This window comes from Myotis myotis, unplaced genomic scaffold (genome assembly GCF_014108235.1).
Source record: "Myotis myotis isolate mMyoMyo1 unplaced genomic scaffold, mMyoMyo1.p scaffold_m19_p_6, whole genome shotgun sequence".
Classification (NCBI taxonomy): Eukaryota; Metazoa; Chordata; class Mammalia; order Chiroptera; family Vespertilionidae; genus Myotis; species Myotis myotis.
Window position 1 is genome coordinate 84,707,756 of NW_023416368.1, and position 18,102 is coordinate 84,725,857.

The 18,102-nt window shown below is 48.5% G+C and overlaps 1 protein-coding gene across 4 annotated transcripts in view; it reads left to right on the forward strand.

The window, feature by feature from the left end:
• Positions 1-10,093: 10,093 nt before the first annotated feature.
• ILF3 (interleukin enhancer binding factor 3) overlaps positions 10,094-18,102 on the forward strand; it is a 43,845-nt gene continuing 35,836 nt past the window's right edge. For 2 of the 4 annotated variants that reach the window (XR_004968117.1, XM_036312354.1), the window contains exon 1: positions 10,094-10,288. The gene's annotated coding sequence lies outside the window, so the exon portion shown is untranslated. The remainder of the gene's footprint in view (positions 10,289-18,102) is intronic. The other 2 variants (XM_036312352.1, XM_036312353.1) reach the window with 1 other exon arrangement.

The following is an 18,102-nucleotide window of genomic DNA, read 5'->3' on the forward strand; positions in this document are numbered from 1 at the left end:
GCCCAAGCCTGGAGTGTTTGTGGGGGCCGCGGGAGGCTGGTAAGGAGAACCCCAGCTGGTATAGCCCTGGAATTCTCTGAGCTGGGGTGACTGTGTCCAGGGGAAGGGGGCCAGGAAGCCCTGTCTGCTGGCCCCCGTCTCCGCCTGAATTCCACCCTGCAAGCGGCTCAGGTTTCTCCTGAACAAATGTCCCTTATTAGGTTCTGGTGCCTGGACTCCAGAAGGCGGCCACGGGCTATTCACCTCCCACCCCCGCCCCGCTATCCACTTCCCGCCTCCCCCTCTTCGGTCACATGGCCTGGGCTTGTCCCAAGGCCTGCTTGTCCCCTGGCCCAGGCACCTCAGGTGCCACCGTTTAGCTCATTTGGATCTGGAAAGTGGCACCCTGCCAGGCTGCCTGGAAGCTCGCCGCTGCCCCCTGCTGCCAGCTGTCACCATCACCTCTCAGCCAAGTGCCCCACCATGTTAACTGCCTTTCTTACTCCTACTAGTATATGCCTTTGCCTGGAATTTTTTCTTAAGCAGCCACCATTTTTTATTTATTTATTTTTTTTAGTACTTCCTATCTGCATACCATACCTGGCTTCTATTGCTCTCCCATTAGTAAGTTTATTAAGGCAAAGAGGTTGCCTAGCCAGCCGGAACGGGGACAGGTTTCCTTGGCCCTAAAGCCCACACCCGCTAACCTGTACTAAGGTTCTCTGGGTTCCTTGTTCACCTCTAGCTTCAAGTATTTTTCACTTACCGCAGCTCCTGTTAGCCTTACCTCCAAAATATTTCCTAAACATGCCCACTTCTCCCCATATCTCAGCCCTCAACCCTCATTATCACTCACCTGGACCATACAGTTCCTTGTGCTGGTCCCCAGCTCCTGCCATCATGTTCCCCCGACAGGTGCAGAAGGGGACCTGTGAACAACTGAATGAGTTCACACCTCTGCTCAAGAGCCATCCAGGGCTCCCACCTTATTCAGAGTACAAGCCAAAGGTCTCACTGCAGCCCGTAGGCCCTGCCCCACCTGCCCCATCACCTTCCCCTTGCTGGTTCATCCAGCTACTCTGGCCCCAGGGCTTGTGCCTGAAATGCTCTCCCCCTGGTTTTTTGCATGATTAGCTCCTCATCCTTCCACTTTCAGCTTAGGGGTCACCTCCTCCAGGGAGCCTTCCCTGCTCACCTAAAGTTGGCCTCTCTTGGTGACAACCACGTCAACCTGTTTTGCGGGAAGCCATCCACTGCCGATACTATCATGAGAGTGCACCAAGGAACGAGGAAGGCCAATGGACCTTGGGCATTAGCAGGGCTAATGCCAAGCACCATTGTTCTGTTGACTTAGTGGTGGCTCGAAGCAATTTCCTGACCTAATAACCTCAAAGTAAATGTTTACTGAACCTTACTGATCTTTACTGATCTTTATTGACCTTAGAGACGGTCTGCCTGCTACCTGTTTGCTGTGCTTTACTGAGGACAAGATGTGTATCTAAAATTGAATAAATAGAGGACAAGGCCAGGTTTCGGTGTGCCTCTCCAAGAGAGAGGTCTCCACCTGGCCCCCATGCCTTCTAAATTCATATTTCTTGTCTAATGTTTTCATTTGTGCGTCGGCCCCTCCTTCAGGCCCTGAACCCTAGCCGTGAAGGTCGCGGCATTGTTTATTTCCTTCACGGCACTGGTCACAGTCTGCAATTATTTATTTGTGTTTTTACTTTCTACGCATCAACCTTCTCGCCCAGAATGTCAGCTCAAAGGGGACCCAGGTCGTGCCTCTTCTTCTCCTTCTTTTTTAAATATATTTTTATTGAGTTCAGAGAGTAATGGAGAGGAAGAGAGAGAAACATCAATGATGAGAGAGAATCATTGATCGGCTGCTTCCTGCACACTCCCCACTGGGGATCAAGCCTGCAACCCAGGCATGTGCCCTGACCGGGAATCGAACCCAGGACCCTTCAGTCCCCAGGCTGACGCTCTATATCCACTGAGCCAAACCGGCTAGGGCTCATGCCTCTCTTTTACCACCTTATCCCAGGACAGGATAGAGTGCCTGGTACAACTGAATGAATGGAAAGAGCTTACTTTACTTAGCATAGCACCTGCCCCAGGGGAAGGTGCACAGTATTGGTGACTGCTGTTAGCATTTAAGTTCCCTGTCTTTTATGCATGCTCACAGCCCTCTGGCTGCTGGGTGCAAGGACTGTCTGATAGAAAACAGAGCACTGGGACCAATTAGGAGGCTACTGCACTAGTTCAGGCACACGCTGATAATGGGCTGGACGCAGGTAGCCTTGGTGAGGGTGATGAGAAGCGTGCCAGTTTTGGATGTCGTTTGAAGATGGAGCTGACCTGCTTGATCCTATGTGACATGTAAGAGAAGAGGAGCCAAAGAAACAAGAGTAAGCAGAGCTGTTGGGGAGCAAGCTCAGGCAGAGTCCTGCAGGGGGCGCCCGCTGCCTGACCCTGCAGGGAGCGCTGGAGGATGTTATATTTTCGAGTTGTCCTACATTGGTAAGTCCTTGGCTGAAGGTCACCCAAGGGGAACGTTTAAGCTCCCGGGCGCTTCTGGTCCTCTGAATGTGTAGCAAACGGCCCAGAGCCCAGGGTAGTTCTCCCCCAGGGTAGTGCTCCCAGAGTTACAGGTGCAGGCCATCAGACAAAAGCATGCAAAACCCTGGCAATGATGCAAAGAAACAATAAGACAGAAGCAAAGGGATCCGGGCAGGACAGTGTTCTGTACAGGGAGGTTGATTTTGGACCCGCCGAATGGAACATTTCCAAGAGAAGTCGTCACACAAATGGTTGGATGTGTGTGCCTGAGCTTCAGGGGAGGGTTCCCAGGCTGGAGGCATGCAACCAGGAATGCTCAGTGTTTTGAAGGTCTTTCAAGTCTTTCCTGAGGTCACCTGGGAAGTGAGTGTAGACCAAGCATGTCAAACTCAAAGGCTAACACAGGCCAAATAAACAAGGTGTAAGTGTATGTGGGCCGCAAGAAAACAAAAGCTTCAATTTTCATAGAAACGTAGGTTTATTTCGGTAGAGACATGCTGAATACAAAGGGCTGAAATAAATGAGTCATCGTTAACATAAAATAATAGAAAATTTTAATGAAAATTAATATTTTTGCTTGAACATTAACTTACCAGACACTGAATAACTGCACAAATTAATAAGTGTAACACAAATAAACCTATTTTTCTTGTTCTCTGAAAGTGAAATATTTCTGTTGCGCACAACAGACAAGTCAGTACAAGACAAATGATGTGGCAACAGGCTGCTAAAATATTCGCTGCATGTAAGGTACATAAGGGAAATGAATGCAACATGATTATAGTAATCAGTCACTAGCAAACATTGTAGTTCATTATTCATAATTATGTATAGCCCTAGCTGGTTTGGCTCAGTGGGTAGAGCAGTGATGGCAAACCTTTTGAGCTCGGCGTGCCAGCATTTTGAAAGACCCTAACTGAACTCTGGTGCTGTGTCACATATAGAAATTTTTTGATATTTGCAACCATAGTAAAACAAAGACATATTTTTGATATTTTATATATTTAAATGCCATTTAACAAAGAAAAATCAACCAAAAAAATGAGTTCACGTGTCACAGTTCGCCATCACTGGGATAGAGCATCAGCCTGGGGACTGAAGGGTCCTAGGTTTGATTCCGGCTGAGGGCACATGCCTGGGTTGTGGGCTCGATTCCCAGTAGGGGATCAATGATTCTCTCTTATCATTGATGTTTCTATCTCTCTATCCCTCTCCCTTCTTTTCTAAAATCAATAAAAATATATTTAAAAAATAATTATCCATAACAGGATATTATAAAAATTAAGTTACAAAATTTTAATTAAAATGTTTCTTATGTTATATTGGCTGGGCCGCAAAAATATTCGTTGTGGGCCGCATGCAGCCCGCGGGCCGCGAGTTTGACATGCTTGGTGTAGACAGAGGTGAAGTCTGAGCCCTGGGGAGAGAAGAAGAAGAAAAAGTGGATGCAGGGGAGAACCAGAGAGGGCCTCTGGGGCTAAGTGGAAGGTAGGGAATATGGGCACAAGTGCTCCTGGCTATGGTGGCAGAATAATATGCTCACAGGGACTGTTTCTTGGGAAATAAGAAGCAAGGCCATCAGCTGAGTGTGGAGTGTAGGGAGATGTTGGAAGCTGTGAGAAGGAAGTACGAGAAATCATCCCGTTGCATGGGAAAGCACCACATAAATGAGGAATGTTAGGGAGGTTGTCGCGGGGGGGGATTCTTTCTTTTTCCCCCCAACTTTCAAGGTGAGAGGTGCAGGCAAAGAGTTGGATTTAGCTGGGATGACAGAGGTGCAGACACTTGAAGGTGTGTGCAAGGGAGGGGTGCAGGACGGATCCGATCCCTTCACTGCCCCAAATCCTCGCACAGCTCTCAGTGCGCTGAGTGAAAGCCACTGTCCGCATGGGGGGCCACAGGGCTCTGCCAGGACTGCCTGCTGTCTCCTGAACGTCCTTTCCTCCCCGCCTCCCTCACTTGCCCACTCCAGCCCCTGGATCCTCCTTGCTGCTGCTTCTATAAGCACAGTCCACCTCTGGGACTTGGCACTGCCCGTTTTCTCTGCCTGGAAGGCTCTTCTCCCAGTAATCTGCTTGCCCTCCATCCCTCAGCTCCCCATAGGGATTTTCCTGTGCGCTGACTTAGAATTGCACCTAACCCAGCCCAGCACCAACCCCCCCTTATTTTTGTCCGTTGCTCTTGCCTCAAGGGGACATATGATGTACTTTGATTATTGTGTATTGCCCGCCCCCACCCCCACCCCCAGGTCAGCTCCATAATGGTTTCTCCACTGTGTCGCCGACAGCTGCCCTCCTGGATGGTCTGTGAGTTACCAACAGGCTTTACTCAAGATCTTTTCCGCTTGGATTGGCCAGCATTCATTTCTGTGGTTTGCATCTCTGAGAGGTACAGACCCAGAGTGACCCAGGATGAGGCCAGCGGGAGGCATGCAGGCACAGGCGTGCCAACCAGTTACAGGCTGGCCGAATACCCAACGTGGCCCAGAAAACCAACAGGCACAGAGAAGGCCATGCTGCCCTGACCGGTTTGGCTCAGTGGATAGAGCGTCGGCCTGCGGACTGAAGGGTCCCAGGTTCGATTCCGGCCAAGGGCATGTACCTTGGTTGCGGGCACATCCCCAGTGGGGAGTGTGCAGGAGGCAGCTGATCGATGTTTCTCTCTCATCGATGTTTCTGACTCTCTATCCCTTCCTCTCTGTAAAAAATCAATAAAATATATATTAAAAAAAAAAAAGTCCATGCTGTATGTTTCCAATCCTGTAACATTCTACTACAGGTAAAGCTAATCCTGGGGATGGAAGAAAAGGGCTGGGGATTGGCTAGGACGGGCAGGAAGGAGCTTCCTGGGGTGGGGACAGTGTTCCTTATTTTGATTGGGGTGGTGTTTACACAGGTGTATACTATAAAAATATATGCCAAGCTGTACACTTATGATTGTAGATATTACACCTTAATTTTTTTTAAAGTGGATTAGGGGCCCTAGCCAGTTTGGCTCAGTGGATGGAGCATCGGCCTACAAAATGAAAGGTCCCAGGTTCGATTCTGGTCAAGGCCACATGCCCAGGTTGTGGGCTCGATCCCCTAGGGGGGGCTTGCAGGAGGCAGCCCATCAATGATTCTTTCTCATCATTGATGTTTCTATCTCTCTCTCTCCTTCTTCCTTCCTCTCTGAAATCAATAAAAATATATTTTTAAAAACCACAAATGTATAATAAAAAAAAAGTGGATTAAGGGATGTGGGGAGTTCTCTTTGGCTCATCTGTCTGTGAGGCTGGACTGACCTGGGCATAGTGGGGCACAGGTGTGGGGGGAGACCCATGCATTCCCTCACCTGCTGTTGCGAGCGCTCTAAGCCAGACACTTCACATAGTAGATATACAGGAGTGAACGAGGACCTTGTTGCCCGGTCTCATCAAGTTTACCATCTAACAAGGGAGACAGCAACTAAATATGTATCAGTGGTTCTCCACCTCTGGCCCTTTAAATACAGTTCCTCATGTTGTGACCCAACCATAAAATTATTTTCGTTGCTACTTCATAACTGTAATGTTGCTACTGTTATGAATCGTAATGTAAATATCTGATATGCAGGATGGTCTTAGGTGACCCCTGCTACAGGGTCATTTGACCGCCAAAGGGGTCGGGACCCACAGGTTGAGAACCGCTGTAGAGGTGATAATAAACACTTTGCAGAAAAATACAGCAGGGCAATGGATAGTGCCCTTTAAGAAATGATGATCAGGGCAGGAGAGTTGAGAGCTAGGAGAAGGAGGGAGCTCTGTATATGGAGGGAAGAGTGCTTCAGACAGAGGAGACAGCCAGGGCAAAGGCCCTGAGGTGAGGGGGTGCTGGACTGAACATTTGGCTGCTCCAGCAACCCTTTGAGGTTGAAAAACTCACCAAAGTTGTCCAGGAATCCTCCATAGAGGTGGTTGTTGGAATCAGGATCCTACCTGCCCCTTACTTTGCTTGGGGCCCCTTTGTTAGGGGCTGCCTTAGAGGAATAAGATCCTCAAAAGCAATTTCTTTAAAAAATGTAACCTTGGGCCCCTCCCAAGAAAAGTCTACAGCAGTGATTTTCAACCTTTTCTTAATCTCATGGCACACATAATTACCAAAATTCTGCAGCATACCAAAAAATACATTTTCTGCCCATCGAACAAAAAAAATAGGTATAATTTTGATTCATTCACTCTGGATGGCTATTGTGTTGGCTGTTACCATTTTATTTTTTAGTGATTTGAGAGAGAAAAACATTGATTGGTTGCCTCCTGCATAAGCCCGGACCAGGATTGAATTCAAAGCCTGGGTACGTGCCCTGACCAGGAATTGAACCCTCCACCTTTCGGTGTATAGGAAGATTCTCCAACCAACTGAGCCGCACCACCCACGGCTGTTGTCATTTTTTTAATTTGACAATCTAAAGGAAAAGAGGCAGGTGCCCCTGACTAAACAGTCAGGTATTGCATGTTTTAAAAATTCTTGTGGCATGCCCTAGCTGGTTTGGCTCAGTGGATGGAGTGTCAGCTTGCGGACTGAAGGGTCCTGGGTTCGGTTCTTGTCAAGGGCGCATGCCCGGGCTGTGGGCTCAATCCCAGTGGGGGGTGTACAGGAGGCAGTCAATCGATGATTCTCTCTCATCATTGATGTTCCTATCTTTCTCCCTCCCCATCCTCTCTGAAATTAATAAAAAAAATTCTTGTGGCACACCAGATGAAAAATCACTGGTCTGCAGACTTGGAGTCAGAAAACTAGAAACCTTTCCTGTTCTACCACTTGGTAGCGCTGTTAGCTTAGCTAAATTGCCCTGCTTCTGAGCCAGACATTGCTGACCTTTAACTTCAGAGGTAAAGCCCGTTAGTGTTAAAAGCCAGTTATTACCTTCATCACAACCTGGTAAATTCTAAACTTAATCATCTGAATACAGCTGCCATTACTTTGACCAAACTTTTCATTAATCTCAAGCTCTGTTTGTTTATGAAAGATCTTCATCCCTGGCTGGGTAGCTCAGTTGGTTAGCTTGCAGTTCAGAGCACATATAAGAATAAACCAATAAATTTATAAGTAAGTAGAACAATAAATAGATGCTTCTCACCCCCTCTCTAAAATCAATTATAATATTTTTTTTTAAGAAAGCTTTTCAAGTAGGGGGGGAGGAAGTTGCAGAATGTCTATTATTTATGTGAAACACAGAAACAGAGATACAATTAAGCATCGTTGGGGGTAAAATGCCTGTGTAGAGAGACACAAAAAACTTTACAACAGCTGCTGAGGAGGAGGGTACCTGGGGGAGGAAGGCAGACTTTTCCTCTCACACTCTCTTGCACATTTGACATTTTATATCATGTGAATAGGTTATCAATTCAAAATTCTGTGTTAATAAAAAGCAGTAAGGTCCTGCTGATATGGCCCAGTGATTGAGCTTCAACCCATGAACCAAGAGGTCACCAATTCAATTCCTGGTCAGGGCACATGCCCAGGTTGCAGGGTTCGATCCCCAGTGGAGGGGGGGGGCGGTGTGTGTGCAGGAGGAAGCAGATTGATGATTCTCATCATTCATGTTTCTATCTCTCTATCCCTCTCCCTCTAAAATCAATAAAAAACCTATTTTAAAAAAAGTAGGTACAGCATGCACCCATTTCTGTAATCATATCTTTACACCTTTTAAAAAAACAACCCTCAGCCCTAGCTAGTTTGGCTCAGTGGATAGAGAGCATCAGCTTTCAGACTGAAGGGTCCCGGGTTTCCGGCTCGATCCCCAGTGGGAGGGCGCTCAGGAGGCAGCCAATCAATGATTCTCTCTCATCATTGATGTTTCTCTCCTTTCTCTCTGAAATTAATAATTAAAAAACACACAAAACAAACAAAAAACCCTCAGCCAAGGATATAGTTTTTTTTTTTATTTTCTAAAATAATGTTACTTGGGCTCTGGGAAAGAATTCAGAGCCAGACCCAAACTATACGGGAACATTTGGTAAATCACATAGGTAGAATAAGTAATTCCTAGAAGAAATGGGCTTAGGAAACAAGTTATAGAGGTTAAAGGAAGGGCCCTTGGAGCTTGGGAGTGAGGAAGCTAATGGTAACATGCCTAGGGCAGGGAGGACAGGGAAGGGAAAAGAAAGGGAAAGGCACACATGCTCCCAGAGGGAGAGCGCCTGAGAATGTTTTCTTGTTTTCAGAGAGAGGAGGGGGGTTAGGGGGAGAAGCATGGATATGAGAGAGAAACTGATGGGTTGCCTCCCAAAGGCACCCCAATCATGGATTGAACTATAAACCTAGGTATGTGCCCTGACGAGAACTGAACCTGTTACCTTCTGGTGTATGGGAGGAAGTTTCAAGCAACTGAGTAACCGGGCCAGGGCCACCTGCCCTTTTGAATAATAGCTATAATTCTGGGGTATTTGTCCTGCACTAAAATTCGCCAAGTGCTTTTTTATTATTACTATTTCGTAGAAAAGGAAACGGGGATCGATCAGACCTTGGTTTTACCGGGGGCCTCAAACCTAGGGCAGGCACTGGACATTGCATCGTTTACAAATTAGCTGTGCCGTCCCTCCGTTTTTGCAAGGAAGACCCGCTACTAGGCTGTAAGTCTTGAATTTCTCATCTCTTTCAGGAAGAAACCCTTTCCAACAACTCCTTATTCTGGACCCAGCCTCGCCTAACGACCATGCCTGTCGAGCGCCAGCCTGACCCTTACGCTGGAGGGGGCAGAGCTTAGTTTAGGTACAGGCTGTACATCAGGGATCTTACACGGCGCTCGGGAGGATTCCCCGACAGGCTGGTAAAGAAAAGGTAGCATGACCTCGGTCCCCAGGGTCTTTCTTTATGAGACCCAAACTGGTGGCCCAGCGTCTGAGTCCCGGCACCGGTTCTCCCGTGAACCCTCAAGTCAGGTCTTTTTTTTCGCATTGCCTCAGTGTCTCCATCTGTGAAAGACAGGCGGAATGACCCGACCAGCTCAGCTCCGCACTCCGGCGGCTCGGGACACTGCCGTCTGGCACTCGCACCTCCGGTCTTCTCCGCTCCTTGCGGAGATGCGGGGAGGGGGTTGGGAGCTCGGCGGGCAGGCCGCCTTTCGAGGAAACGCCTCCTCCGCAGAGATCCAGCTATTATGAGGGCGATAACGGGCCAGATTCCCAGAGGCGTTTCCGCCAACGTACACATGGCGGCGGGTTTAAGATGGTGGCCGCGCATGAGCGTAAACTCCGAGCTTCAGTGAGGACCAGACACTAGACCTGAATTACGTGAAAAGGCGGCTCAAAACCGTCAATAAGAGAGCGCTGGCGTCGTCACATGATGCAGGCCGACCAATACAACGCAGGGAAAGCGAACAGTCCTCATCACGTGGCCAAGGAGGAGTCCGAATTTGCCACTGTCACATGACCAAGCAAAGGCGTGGGAAGGGGGGGGAAACGTTCCGACGCCACGTGATGAGCTCGCAACGTCTACGCCCTCATCACGTGACCAGAACCCACCTCCTCTCTTTTCGTCCCTCACTCTCTTAAGCTGGGCCTGCGTCGAACGCTACGCGGCGGCGAGGGGGCGGGGCTCCGGGTGGTCACGTGGCTCCGCACCTCCCTGGCGCGCGCCCGCCCGCTCGCCCCCGGCTCCTCCTCCTCTTCTCGCCATTGCAGTTGGACTCAGCAGCCCGGTGCGCACCGCGTGGCTTTTGCGGGGGAGATCCCGGCGGGTTGTGGCAGGCGGTCGGCGGCGGTGGCGGTCGGGGAAGGGACGCTGACAAGGTAAGCTCCAATGTGGCGGCGGTCAGGCCCGCTCCCGCCTCTTCCCCTCCCCCCCCGCCCGTCCTCCCACTCAGCGTGGGCCCGGCTGGAGAGTCGCGGTGACAAGGCCAGAGGCGCCCCTTGCTTCCCGCCTCCGCCCGGTCCCCTGTCCCGGCGCCTGGCTCATTCTGCCCTCGCCAGCCGTGCTCCCGCGTTTGGCCGTTACTCTCCCCCATTGTGCCGAGGAAACAAAATGGCGACGTCGGCGGCGAGGGCCCCGTGCGCGCGCACCCGTCCTCCCCCCTCGCGGCCCCTCGTTTGGCGGCAGCGCCTCGCGTGGGGGGTGCGCGCGCACCGGGCTCCTGGCCTCAGCCTCCCCCGGCCCGGGCTTTTGTCTGTTGCGGCGCTCCGCGTGCGCGCACGTGCTGGAAACACACACCCCCTCCTCCGGCCCAGGGCATCCGGGTCCGCGGGGCAGGAGCGCCTCTCACCCCCATCCTCATCTCCTCCTCTCCTCCTCTTTGTCCCACTCCCGCCTCGGATTCCAGGAGGGTCCTAGGCTCCTGAGGCGGGAAACGTGGTCTTTGTCCTTACATGGCGCGGAGAGGTGGACCCCCTCCCTGAAACCTCTTCCATGTGCGGATTACAGAAGAGGTCTTTGTGGGATCATGGGGTTCCCAAATCCCTGGCCACCCAGGCCTCCCACAGATCCTCATCCACACTTGGGGAAGGCTTTGAGATTTCCATTTCTTTAGTCCAGGTGTTTCATTGATGTTGAATTTTTTTTTTCCAGATTGTTTAGGGCTTGCATCCTCCCCCAAAATGGTGATCTGGTGCGATGTTTGGGTGCACTGTAATCTGCAAGCTTGGGACCCAAACATGAGTGCTAAAAACGGTTTTCTATTTTATTTCTTCAAGTAGTAAAATGATTTGAGGTTCTTAGGGTTGTTCTTGATGTTCTGCCCGGGTTAATGCTCTGCCTGGATGAATTATTTGGAGTGTACTGTGATCAGCATAGTTTCCACTAGCTCAATGCCTAAACTTGGGGAGAGTAAGCCGTCTCTTCTAAGTAATTTCAAATTTGATTGAAAGTTGCTTGGGGTTCTGCTTAGGGAAGGTGATGGATCAGCAAGGAATCAACAGTTTCTGTGATAAGCCTCCCTTTTCTGGATTCAGGTATTTCAGATTGTGAACCTGTATTTCTGATGCTTGGTTTTCTTCGGTCTTTACAGTGAGTGGTCCACGGGGAAATACAAGGTGCCCTCAGAAGTTAGAGCTCAAATTTAGGACTTTAGGCTCTCCTCAGGTGTCTGTGATTGGGAGTCTCCACGGATTACTCACAGTGCTGCCACTCTGCTTTGTATGTGATGCTTTGTGTGTGGTCATGTGGGATGTAGTGACGGCAGCCACTCATGCTGTGAATGAAGTGTGGGAACCAGAGGCTCATTCACAGCTGGAAAAGGGGGCGGGGGAGGATCTAGGGCACTGACAGGTGCTGTTATGTAGTCCTGGGGTCTTTGCCCCTGAGCTGTAATTCTTGTCCCTGTGGTTTGCAAATGGAATCTGTGCAGGCCCTAGTGTTGTCTGTAGCTTATTGGAGGCTGGCAATTACTGCCAGGCTTGGCCTTGCCAGCACTGGACATTTAATTTATCAGAGTCTTCCCTGCCCTAGGAGCTTGGGCAAGCCTTCGAATCGTCTTTTTTCTGGAGTGGAATGGTGCCTAATTGTTGGCAGTTTTGTTTTTCTTTATTTGAACTCGTTTAGTGCCTATAGGCAAAAATTTGTTTAGTTACTTCTAGTATACTTGATAATTTTATTCCTTGGAGTGAGGAATCTCTAATTTCTAAAAAAAAAAAAGTTTGCTATAAAAAAAATCCACATTGGCAAGAGCAGCTGCTAATATTCTGATGACACATGTATGGTGCTTGTTTTTGTGCTCCCCTGGTTAAGTTCTTCAGGTAGGCACAGGTGGAGTCCATGATGAGGAAAGAGTCTTCTATGAATCTATAAGTCACTTCTCTTTGGGTAAACAGTATCTTGTCTGTCATTTTTTAAATTTTTAAATGTTTTCATTGATTTCAGAGAGGAAGGAGAAGGGAGGGAGAGATAGGAACATCAATGATGAGAAGAATCATTGATCGGCTACCTCCTCCACGCCCCACACTGGGGATCGAGCCCACAACCCAGGCGTGTGTCCTGACTAGGAATCGTACCGGTGACCTCCTGGTTCATAGGTTGACGCTCAACCACTGAGCCACGCCGGCGGGCTCTTGTCTGTCTTTAGGCTTCAGCAAGATGTAAGGATTGGAAATGTTCTCATTTCTGAAAAAGGCTTTAGATGTTTTCTTTAGGCTGGACATGTGCCTCTTAACCTCTCTCACCACCTTCCTAATTCTTTCTGATTTTACCTTTTACAGGTCAGAGGTTAGAGAGGAAGGAAGGGAGGAGGGGAAACAGAGAGAACATTGATGTGAGAGAGACACATTGATTGGTTGCCTTCTGCACCCCTAACCAACCAAGATCAAGCCTGGAACGAGGTACCTGCCCTTGACCAGAATGGCATCTGCAACCTTTCAGTCCTCAAACTGATGCTCTAACCACTGAGCAACTGGCAAGGGCTGTGCAGTTTTTTTAAAAAAGATTTTTTAATTGTTTTTGAGAGAGAGAGAAACATCAATGTGTGAGTAAAACATCCATTGGCTGCCTCCTGCACAACCACAACTAGGAATTGAGCCTGAAACCTTTAGGTGAATGGTAGGATGCCCAGCCAACTGAGCCACTCCAGCCAGGGCAATCTGGTACAGTTTTGAAAGATGTGTAAATGTCACCATCTGGTATTAGCATATATGGCCCAAAAAGTGGTGACATTTTATTTATATTTTTTTATTGATTTCAGAGAGAAAGGGAGAGGGAGAGATGGAAACACCAATGATGAGAGAGAATCATTGATTGGCTGCCTCCTGCACGCCCCACATTGGGGATTGAGCCCACAACCTGGGCATGTGCCGTGACTGAGAATCAAACCTATGACCTCCTGGTTCATAGGTTGACACTCAACCATTGAGCAGTGCTGGCCAGGCAAGTGGTGACATTTGAAATCACTAGAGGCCCAGTGCACAAAATTTGTGAACTTGGGTGGTGGTGGGGGGGTGTCCCTCAACCTGGCCTGCGCCTTCTTGCAATCTGGGATCCCTCGCTCCTTATGCTCAGCTTGCTGCTCCTTAGCGGCAGGCTACTTACCACTCGGCTTACTGCTCCTTAGCCCTGCATCGGAGGTGGGAAAGACTCCCACCACCTCCGCTGTGCTCGCCAGCCAGGAGCCTGGCTTCTGGCTGAGCAGCTGCTCCCCCTGGTGGTCAGTGTGCATCATAGCGACCGGTCGTTCTGTTGTAACAGCAGCTTAGGCTTTTATTATATAGATAAATGCTTTAAACTTAATCAGAAATTAAGATTTTTCTAGGCTTTCTGAATTGGGTGTTTTTTATTTTAGCAGAGTCCTGGGAAAGGAAGATCTTACTTTTGTTTCCAGGGGAAGGGTTTGGAATTAGAGACAGATGGTGGATTGATAGGAGTCTACACACAGGTTGTCAGTGAAGTGTGTCTGAGTCCTGAAGAGATGAGGTTGACTTCAGTTTTCTGCTGCAGCATTTGACAATTAAACCTGAAACAACTAGCTTTCCTCTCTGCTTTGTTTGGGTAAGTTGGTGCTGCCTCTTCAGAGTGTTAGCTGTGTCGGCAGGTATTTGTTAGGGAGCCTTGTCAGTGTACTGATTTTTCAAACTTGCTTCTCACCATATTTATGCTCTGTTAAACCCCTGTGAGGTTTTCCCAAGACAGCACTTTCTGGTGATCCCATTAGAAATTGCAGTTGGAAGTTCAGACATTTTTTATTGGTTGCTTCCCAAACTCATCCCATAGAACCTGAAACCTAGGTATGTGCCCTGATTGGGAATCAAACCCAGCCTTTTGATGTATAGGACCTCACTCTAATCTACTGAGAACACCTGGCCTTTGCCAGACATATTTTCAATACCTGCTTTTTTTCAGATGTTTTAAGAAAGCAGTGTCCAGTGGAAATTTTTTCCTCTTCTCATTGAAAATGTAGCCACCAGTTTTAACAGGAAAATGAGTTTACTATGGGCCTTTTTTTTTTTTTTTTTTTTTTGTGGGAGCCATATACTATCACCAATGATCGTTTAGTCAAAAGTTGACTATATACCCTGGCTGATCTGGCTCAGTTGATTGGAGCTTCTGGTGCACTGAAGGGTCTTCAGTTCAATTCTTGCTCAGTGCATATACCCAAGTTTCAGGTTCGATCACCAATTGGGGTGCCTACTGGAGGCAACTGATCCATGTTTCTCTATTGTTCATCTCCTTCTCTCTCTCTCCCTCCACCCCCCTTCCTCTTCCTCTAAAATCAGTAAAAATATATTCTCACCCAGCCGGTGTGGCTTAGTGATTGAGTGTCAACCAGGAGGACAGGGTTCGATTCCAGAGCAGGGCACATGCCTGGGTTGCAGGTTCAATTCCCCATGGGAAGCGTGAAGGGGCAGTCTCTCTCAACATTGGTGTTTCTATCTCTCTCTCTCCTCCTTTCTGAAATCAACAAAAAATATATTTTTTAAAAAACAACTCAAATACGTCCTCGTGGGAGGATTTTAAAAATAGTTTAACCTGCAATCCGCTTATTAGGATATGTAAATTGGCTCCATATTATTTTTATACTTATAGGTGATTAGTGAAAAGTGGTGCTGTTGGCAGTTTGAGATCCATGATAGTTTTTTTTAATTTAAGTATGTTTTTATTGACTTTAGAGAGAGGAAGGGAGAGAGAGAGAGAGAGAGAGAGAGAGAGAGATAGAGATATTAACTGGTTGATATCTGTATGCACCCCCACTGGGCACGGAGCCAGCAATCTTTTGGTGCACAGGGTGACACTCAGCCAGCTTAGCCACACTGGCCAGGTTGGTCCATGATGATTTTTATTGAACATTCCAAACAGCCTTCCTTTTACTTATTCATTTTACTTGAGAGAGAGAGAGACTGTTATTCCCCTTATTTATGCATTCATTGGCTGATTCCTGTATGTGCCCTGACCAGGGATTGAACCCGCAACCTAAGTGTATTGGGATGACACTTGAACCAACAGAGCTATCCAGCCAGGAGAGTTCTTCCTTTTTAAAATTGTTCCTCCTTTTTAAAATTTTTTATGTTTAAATTTTATTTATTGATTGTTAATTCTTACCCAAGGACATTTTTCTATTGATTTTCAGAGAGAGTGGAAGGGAGAGGGAGAGACAGCGAGAAACATAGATGTGAGAGAGACACATCCATTGGTTGCCTCCCACATGCGTCCCAACCAGGGCCAGGGATCAAGCCTGCAACCAAGGTATGTGTCCTTGACTGGAATTAAACCTGGGAACCTTCAGTCCACAGGCAGTGCTCTATCCACTAAGCGAAACCAGCCAGGGCTTTTTAAAAGACTTTTAAATTGATTTTTAGCGGGGGGGGGGGGGGGGGTGCAGGGAGACCAGGGGACGGGGACATTGATGTGAGTGTGAAACATAGATCAGCTGTCTCCTGCACACTCCTACCAGGGGTCAAGCCAGAATGAAACAGGCAACCTTTCGGTGCATGGGATGATACCGAACCAACTGAGCCACACCATCAGGGCCAACCACAGTAGGACTGTGGTTCAGACTCAAGGATGAGGTCTTATTGGAATAATCTTCCAGGCTACTTGTTTTTCTACTGCTTGCCTTTCAACTAACCTGAGAAGAGTATGTGTGTGTTTAAAAAATGAAACTCTGCAAGTTAGCTTCTCAATAGTACATGTAGTGATTTGCAGGTTGACAGTCCCTTGCATTCATAAATTACTAGTAAAATGTAAAAAAAAAAAAGTTTAAACGTCAACAGTCTATATATATAATCTATCCTATATAATAAAGATGTAATATGTAAATGGTCATTACGCCATGAAGCATAACAACCGACCATGTAACCAGATCACGGATCAGCAGGAGGGTGGGGCAGCGAGCTACAAGCGGGCAGCAGAGAGCTACAGGAGGGGGCAGAGCAGCAAGCTATGAGGGGAGGGGCGGGGGGCAGGGGGAGCTATAGGAGGGCGATGTAGCGGGCGGAGAACTACTGGAGGGTGGTGGTTAGCTACTGGAGCACAAATTCATGCTTAGGGCTAGTCCTATATAATAAAAGAATATGCAAATTGACCCTAACAGCAGAACGACTGGGAATCACTGTTCACTATGACACACTGACCACCAGGGGGCAGACACTCAATGCAGGAGCTGCTCCCTGGTGGTCACTGCGCTCCCACAGGGGGAGCTCTGCTCAGCCACAGGCCAGGCTGACGGCTGCCAGTATAGCGGTGGTGGTGGGAGCCTCTCCCACCTCCTCAGCAGCGCTAAGGATGTCCAACTTCAGCTAGGCCTGCTCCCCGCTGGCAAGTGGACATCCCCCGAGGGCTCCCGGGCTGCCAGAGGGTTGTCTGACTGCCAGCTTAGGCCCAATCCCACCGGGGAGCAGGCCTAAGCCAGCAGGTCGTCATCCCCCGAGGGGTACCAGACTGAGAGGGCACAGGCCAGGCTGAGGGACCCTCCCAAGTGCACATTTTTATGCACCGGGCCTCTAGTGTGTGTGTATGTGTGTGTGTGTGTGTGTATATATATATATATATATATATATATATATATATATATATATGGCTAATATGCTAAGTGTCCCTCCCTGCCTCTGTCCTACTGGTTGCTATGACATGCACTGACCACCAGGGGACAGATGCTCAACACAGGAGCTGCAGTGACTTGGCAGTGGTTCTTAGGTACGCACCCCGACACCAGAGAGGAGGGAGCCCGATTCCTCACTGGGCTGCACAATTCCACCTTTGGACATGGGTTATGTTGTTGGCTGGGGGCACTGTCGGCCCCGAATCTGGTTTTTCTGCACACTTATGTTTGCGTTCCACACCCTGTACCACAGCAACTTTGCAGAGTGCCCTCTTGCACTCCGGGGCCCCTTGGGGGATGTCAGACTGCCAGTTTCAGTCCAATCCCTGCAGGCCTGGCTGAGGGACCCCACTCACTCCACAGACACCTTTTGAGCCACAGCGCCACCCCAGGTGCGGCCGGCCAGGGAGGAACTGCGGGAGGTTGGCTGCAGGGCGTGTCCAGCCCATCTCGCTCAGTCCTGCCCTGCCAGACACCTCCTAATTAATTTTCGTTCAGTGTGCACGAATCTGTGCACAAGGACACTTGTATGACAATAATTGGCTCAGTCCCATGGCTCTTAGTAGCACCTAATATTTGTCCTATGGATGACCTGTGCAGAATGCTTGCAGAAGGGGAAAATAGTTGCCCAGTAAACAGGGAGAATTATAAGCTGCCCAGTGAGAGCTCACCAGTGACCACAGCTTCACAGAGCAGATGTGTGAACTGACAGGAGTGTAGAAAAGGTGAACTGAGTCAATTTTGGTGAAGTTACTTGAGTTGTTTTTTACTTTAAATATGTTTATTGATTTCAGAGAGAGGAAGGGAGAATGATATAGAAACATCAATGATGAGAGAGAAAATCATCGATGGGCTGCCTCCTGCGCTCCCCCTACCGGGGATAGAGCCTGCAACCCAGGCATGTGCCCTGACCTCCCGATTTATGGGTCAACAGTCAACCATTGAGCCACACCACTGGACTCGAGTTTGTTTTTTAAAGTGTGACACTTCAGCTCTGAAAAACACTTAGGCAGTTTTTCATAAAATTGGCAGGCAACTACCATATAATCCAGCAATTTGACTCCTGTGCATTTATCCCAAAGAAATGAACAT